The sequence below is a fragment of the Rhodnius prolixus genome, unplaced genomic scaffold, assembly GCF_049639745.1.
Source record: "Rhodnius prolixus isolate KJV_2025 unplaced genomic scaffold, Rpr scaffold_3, whole genome shotgun sequence".
NCBI classification, from domain to species: domain Eukaryota; kingdom Metazoa; phylum Arthropoda; class Insecta; order Hemiptera; family Reduviidae; genus Rhodnius; species Rhodnius prolixus.
Genome location: NW_027411603.1, coordinates 1,467,554 through 1,474,808, shown reverse-complemented (window position 1 = coordinate 1,474,808; position 7,255 = coordinate 1,467,554). Strand labels below are relative to the sequence as shown.

General features: G+C 35.1%; 1 protein-coding gene across 5 annotated transcripts in view; it reads left to right on the top strand.

Moving 5' to 3' along the window:
* drn (zinc finger AN1-type doctor no) overlaps positions 1–7,255 on the top strand; it is a 65,339-nt gene continuing 58,084 nt past the window's right edge. For 2 of the 5 annotated variants that reach the window (XM_074124534.1, XM_074124533.1), the window contains exons 1-2: positions 1–147; positions 1,055–1,151. The gene's annotated coding sequence lies outside the window, so the exon portion shown is untranslated. Of the gene's footprint in view, positions 148–375; positions 553–1,054; positions 1,152–7,255 lie in introns of those variants that run through there. The other 3 variants (XM_074124537.1, XM_074124535.1, XM_074124538.1) reach the window with 2 other exon arrangements.

Here is a 7,255-nt window from a genome sequence, read left to right as displayed (position 1 = left end):
TCCAATCGCGCATCATCTACTAGTCACGTGGTGCACCCCTCCTTCTTTTCTTGTCCTAAGTGGTTCTGTGTGGGTTATGCCCTGTCACCCGTGAATATTTGTGGTTATATTTTGTGTGCTTCGTTAGGATATCTTATTACAATTGTTGTAAGTACAAGAATTAAATATTTTCAATCATTAGTTTTCACCTAAAAACTAAAACAAACTAGATATAGAGTGGTCAAAATATTGACCCTTTAGATATAAAAAAAAAAAACAAAGGTGAATGTGTAGAATGCGTCGCCATTTTCTTTAATTTCCTTAAGCTGTGTGTCGTAATTAGTTATTTTTTTTGGTGAGCTGGAAATCATCTGCAATAAACTGAAAGTGAAGTAAAATATAAAATTATTAAGTGATATTATTTGTCTGGTTCTATTGATGGTTAAGCTTGAAGTAAGATCTGTGCTTGAAATATTCTCGTGTGTCATGTAGCACACAGCTTTGGCTATAGGTGCATCACAAATAAAAAATCTTATATCACAAGTGTATTTGTTATTTTATTAACAAGAAAAGGTGAGTTTTATAGCATTTTTCCATTATCGTAAAGCCGTCATAAAAACCATTAGCAAATAATTTGCTTTTTCGTTTTGTTATCCAATTTTTTCTTATTACTCAAATCTCAAGGACTTCCTTTTTTTAAAAAAACGTTTTTGTAAATTTCTTTTCAACTCCATTCTTCTTGTTCTAACGATTAGTTTTTTTGTTTTTCTTTTTTAGTACAGTAATATTGCACTTTTTTCATTTGTTGAGAAAACAAGAAATGTTGCTTAAGTTGCTTCTAGAAATTCTTTCTGAAGAATTGTTTAAAATCGCGTGTGAAAGTATTGATACGTACATTTTTTATTTACTCATCTTTTCTATTTTAATTGCGACATGATTACTTAATTTCATCCCTTTATTTTGTTAAAAAAAAATACTTATTTTAAACTAACCCTAAAAACGATATGCGCCACATTTTCAATATTTTTTTGCGTATTAAAAAGGGAAATTATTTTAAAATTGCACTCTGTTGTAGGTCTTTGACAGAATGAGTCTGTGACAGCAGTGCAGTGAAGGATGCAGAATTTGTTTTATCCTTCACACTTGTTCTGCCAGTTAATTAATCATCTTGAGTAAGTGCTTTTACTGTTTATAAAATTTTACTTTTGTTAACAATTTAGTTGAATTTTTTAAAAATGTAGTGTTGCCAGTGTTAATTAATATTATGCTTCATTTTTCCCCACTGAGTTCATATTTCAAAACCTTTTATACGTTCCACTCGGAGTACGACGTAATAACGATTTGTAATGGTTTTGCTTATCTGTTTAACATTTCCCCGCTCCACCTCTTATTGAATAATGTGCAATTTTTTCAATTTACTTCAAAACAAAAACAAAAATGCTAGTAAGTGCGTAGTATTTTTCGTTTTAAGACGCCATAACTCTGAGGAACATTGACCAGTACAATCTCTGGCAAGGCATACACACTCAAAATGGCTGCCGGTCAGTCGACCTTAACATAATGGATGATATAAAAAGGGCCTAGGCTTCTTTCTATTCTTACCAACTTTCCCTCTTCGAAAAAAAAAAAAAAAAAATGCCTTTGTGGTTATTGTATCAGGTAACTGGGAGCCTCCTTGCCAATGAGGTTCTCTCTCTCTCTAACGTAACCCTTAACCATCATCAGGAGGGTGGCTGTTAGAAGGTCAGTGACCTTGAGGGTGTTTCCCCCTACCATGTGCACGTGTACCCCCACCCCCCGCGATAGAATGCCCAGCTGCTTAGCCTTTTCCCCTACTATTGCTCAATGACGTCACACAATGCTTGCACCTGAGCCCATCCACCTTAAGAGTTTAATTTTTTTTTTTTTTAAATGCAATAGACGCAGATTTTCGATTTTACGGTTGTATCGATAAAACACGTTTAATGGTTAATACTGAATACTTATCCAACAAGGTATCACATGCATAACTCGTCAGAGATACCCATTCTTTTCAAACTACGAGTTCGTTTTAAAATTTATTTTTTATTTAATCTAATGTCATTAGGTGAAGAAGAAATGAGATAGAGTGTTAAATTTTTGATAAATAGTTTTCACTTCAACGGCGCCTTTAAGGGGGTTCAAATTTGCATTAGGTTCTTTTTTTATATATGGCACAGGTGCTAGCATGAACCTAGAGGGTATTTCGCTGCAAATTTTGCCATGGGTAACAGCACTTTTTCTGAAAATAGTCTTTTTTTTAGTAGAACAAACACATATTGAAGTCAACTACTTTTTAATTCAAATTATACGTTTCAAGACAACTGCGGTTAAAGGAACTCGTGTGAGTAATCTGTGTTCATATCATTATGATCTTTTGGTCATGCTATATCTTGCCCAATGTAGCTTAGATAGGAAGAGATTTCCTGCTCTCCTGTCATTTAAACCAGGGAGGCGTAAGGTATTTCAACGAACTAAGTCTGGACATGGTTATGATTATCAGCGAACTTTTCGCGACTTCAACTAGTCGATACAAATTGACTCGTATTCTGAATGAGCGTTGCCATTTATTTCTTCTTAAAACTTGCTCCATTTGATCTTCTCCTCGAAACTAGCAATTCTGTGGACATTTCTCCAAAGTTAGGCTTGCTGGCTAAGAACAATTTCAAAAGATTATGTAATTAGCTTTTCGAAAAATCGGCCAAGTATATTTAGAAAATAAAAATTTAAAAAGCTTTGTAAAGCAATGCATGGAAGGACTATTAATTTGGAGGAGTTGAAAGAGCATTCAGAAACTCGCTGGCTTCTGGTTGTAGAAGCGAGACCCAGGCTTTAGACGATCAAAAAGGATAATAATTGACCTTGTCTAGGCGAGACGCGATAACAGTGAACAATAAACTATTAATTATTCAATTCATGCCTGCGTTATTTTCTATTTTCTTTGGCCGGTCGTTTATCATAATATAACCTTCGTACAAGTTTTGCTGTGAGTTTTTCTCACACTAATTTAAAAAAAAAATAATGATTTTGTTGGAAAATTAATTTTTACAAAAATAATTTCTTCAAACTAAAGAATTTCTGGCCGAGATTTGGTGGTGGGGTCGTTTTCGGTCCTCGATCATTTCTTTTTTTCTTGATAGGCAAACCCGTTTCGATCTTTTTTTGCAGGGTTTAATGCAATGTCAGTCAAAGGATGCTGAAAACTGAGTCATATGGAAACGAACCTTTGCACCAATGAGCAAGGAACTTTATAAGATTTTCTTGAAGCTCCTAGTCGCGTAGCGTGGTTATTTTATTTGGGTAAAGTAAGCCTAAGTGACTATGCCATTGTTATTCGGCAAAACTTTTTCTGGGGCACCCTCAGGATAGCTGGAATATTAAAGTAACATTTTCTATTTTACCGGTAAGCTTCCTTAAAGATGATTGGGTGTAGTTCTCTTGGTTTTCATCTTTCCTCACAAGAAGTTTGAATGAAAAAAGACGGAATTTCCGTAATTACATTTTTATAATCGTTTAAAGCCTATCCAGTCTATCAAATGTTCATAGTCTCTTGACAGTAACTCATTAACTTGAACTTGCAAGAGCACCAACGGGGGAAATTCGATTTAAGGGACTAACTTTCTCACGGAACACAATCAATTCGAAACACTCGCACAATCGTCTCTTACCGGAAATAACTATTCAGGAAGTTAGCGATGTATGTTTCTTTTTCTTCAAACCTTGGGAACAACTTGCTGTTATACCTGCACAGAACTTGGTATTAACCAAATAACTTAAAAAAACAACATCGGAAGAAATATAAATATAATGATAAAAGTGTTGATGAAAATTTAAAAATAATTATAGTAATAATATGGCCGCCTGCCAGACAATATTTATAACCTTGTAGCTACCTCAACAGAGAAATAGCTAATCTATTAACAGACCTAAACACACAAAACTTTTTTATACTATTATTGAAATTGCAACAAAAACAGATTGCGAAAAATGCGATATAGAAAATTCGCTAGATTTTTCGTCGTCCAGGAGTGTTGCAAGAATATTTAGGTCTTCATAAAAATTCAAGAAGCTGTATTTGATTTTATCTGAGAAGATGGTTAAACGTTGTTGATTCGTATTCAATTTATAATATAGAAATGTAATCTGTTACTGTAATGTATGCTTGACAAAAAATTTTGACCAAGATTTAGCTGTAATCTGTCTTCCTTTTGTTATTAGATATTTAACAAAAATTCCGAAGTTGAAGAAGATCGCCCATCAGGAAATGCCACATTGAAGGGCTGATTGTTTTTGGGCATTCATGAGAACGTGTACAATATTGAAGTAACCAATCTTTTTAATTTCATACAAGTTCTATTTTCAAGAAAATATAATCAAGGAAAATGGCAAAGGAAGTGGTGTTTTGTGGGTGTAAGATTAGCGGTTCAAATGTTTTAGAGAAAATCGCGAATTTTCTTTATCAATACATTTGATCGATGCTCTAGGATTACTTGTATTTATGATCAAACAATTGACATTTTTCCGGAAAATTGTTTAAAAAATCAATGTTAAAGATCTAGATGCGTGCAAATTCCTAGAAAACTGCAGGATCAATTTTTGGGAAATCTATAAAAAAGAAAAAGTTAAAAATTCCTTCGGTTAATTGCTTTTTCTGGTGGAGGGATTTTAATAGCGCCCTTACATTTATACGAAGTCAAAGAACCTCAAAAGGTGAATTACAGTTATTCGAACTCGAGGAACTTGAAACGTGAATTTCCGGTGAAATCTTTACGATTGCAGTACTTCCTCTTAATTCTAGGAGAAAGGAAAATTAATAAAATAGGAATGAAACTTTAACAAGTTCAGCCTTGGAATAGTGTTCGATCAAATCGGCTAGACTGCGAAATAATGCTTTCCGACAATAGATAAATGAGATAAGGTTTCTTAATAACTCAATTAGTTGTTTTATAAGTAGTATAATTATTATTTTATATTCACGCGCGCACTAATAAACACATATAAAAGTATACAAGTGATTAGTACATGAAACTAGCATAGTCAGGGTTTAATCTAATTAACCCGCCTTAAACAAATTACGTACTGACAATAACAAAAGTTCCACACATTTCCTGTACTTAATTTTGCCAAAGAAAAGCTCTTAGGAAAATGCAAGGAATACTAAGTGTTCCACCTGGACACTAAGTTGGTTTTCCGTGGATTGGGCAGAAGAAATAGTGATCTTTCACCAACTATGCCACTATCAATTCGTCGCAATATCTGATATTTAAATTTTTTTGTAGCAACTTGGAATTTTTACCCAAAAAAAAGATGGTTGCCGTCAGTAATTGCACACTTTGCCCTGTCTGTCCAGATGTTCTCTTAGAGGAGTTATCGTGAAAAAGTGTATACAAATAAAAGTTGTAGGTCTGCTTGTGTCTTGAGTGTAATAATTTAGACAAATTATTTGTAGAAGTCATTGCCGAGAAATTATGAAATATAGGAAATCAAGTTGTGTTCTGCTTGAGGAGTTTCGATCTCCTAATTTCCGGTGGACCCGTGGATTTTATTTTAGTTCTGAATGCATGTACTATTTCCTACAAACGTTTTTTTCGGCTCATGAGACCTGTTTCCGAGTGATCCACGCTTTCGATCGCTAGGAGCACAAGTCGGAGGAAATAGTAAGCATGCTTTATTTAATTTTCTTTATCTGTAATATTGTTGTTAGTTCAAGATACAGGTTGACAACCTGCACCCCTACTGCTGACATAGAGCAAGTTGACAGCAGGGGTTATTGTGCTGCTGATTGGCTAATTAATGTCACCTCTAGCTACAAGCTAAATATTTATAATTTAGTTTTCAAGTATAATGTACTAGATGGGGTTAATAGTTAGGTTATGACAGGTGTCTAGTGGGTAGTTGTGCTGCTCCGACGTTGTATGTACGAGAGTGTGCAGTTGATCTCTGGACAACAACCCAAACCGGACATGGCAGCAGATGTTTTGTTATACACTCTTGTCAGTGTGGCCAACTGTACTTTGGCCACACAAACTATCTGTTCTAGCTGGTAACACTTCCTTCTTCTACACCAGGTAACCTCCCTTTCTTTCATCTTAAAAGCCAGGAGTATGTTATTTATTGTCTCTCCAGATAATTAAGGTTCAAGGTGAGACTGTATTCTCCATCTATTAGATTATATACCATTACATGAAGTCCTTATTTTTATTTCGTTGAATTCGCTTATAACAGTCCTGTGGAATAAACTTCCTGTCAGAGTAAATTGCACCACCAGAAGAAACGTTGGCTTGAACAACTTCAATCCGGTCTTGAGTGACCCAGCTTTTTTGCATTATTGGAGTTTATTAGTTTTGGGATTTTAGATTAGTTTTCCTTAAAATGATATACCTAACTCGGTCAGAGATTATGACGCTAAAATTCTATTAAAGGAATTTCCATCTTTCTTCGTCCACGACGTAGCGAGGCACATTTTGAAATGAATACCAACTAATCTTTCTTTAAGAAATCTCATTGGCTCTTTAAGGGCCTTAGCCTCCTCAGCTACTCAACTTCTTCCCTGGACCATCCTTCCATCTCTCCCGAGAGCCTGCTGAACATCATCTGGCCATCGCATCTCGAGACTTTCTGTTATTTATTTTTCTCTCCAAGGGAGGTGGGCCATTGATCAGTTTTTTTAGTATTCTAAACTTCTCCTTCCGCTGATGCTGGACCTAACCATCTCAGTCTTGTACTCATGTTCTTAGTATGATTCCCGGTTGGTCCTAATCTTGTTTATTTCCATGTGTTTAAAAGACGTTCGTCTCCTCTTTTTGGAGTTTATTATCTTTTAATATCTTAGCTTTTGTGACAATATTAATTTCGTGACAGCAGCTCTGATGGACTTGAAATGTTGTACTACTTCAAAGTTATGGTCTCCCAGTTGTTGTATTGGATCTCGATTGATGTTACTAAAGTAAGCTGCATAGGTATTGTTTGGGCTTAGCACAACTTTAGCCTAAGTTGATTAACTGCTCCCATGAGTTTCTGTAAAGAGTGCCGCCCGCGATCATGGCCATTAGCGAGATAGGACATAGAATGGAAGTAGGGTCTGCTTGCCATTAATCCCCCAGACAGAGGGATGATACTGGACAGAGAACCCCCAAAGCTTTCACGCATTTTGGGGGCCCCTAAAGCCATGAAGGTTTGCCTAATAAGCTTCATTCATATTGTTGAGTATGTTTAATGTCTGCATCATTACTGGAATTTGGTTAATTTTAATATTTTG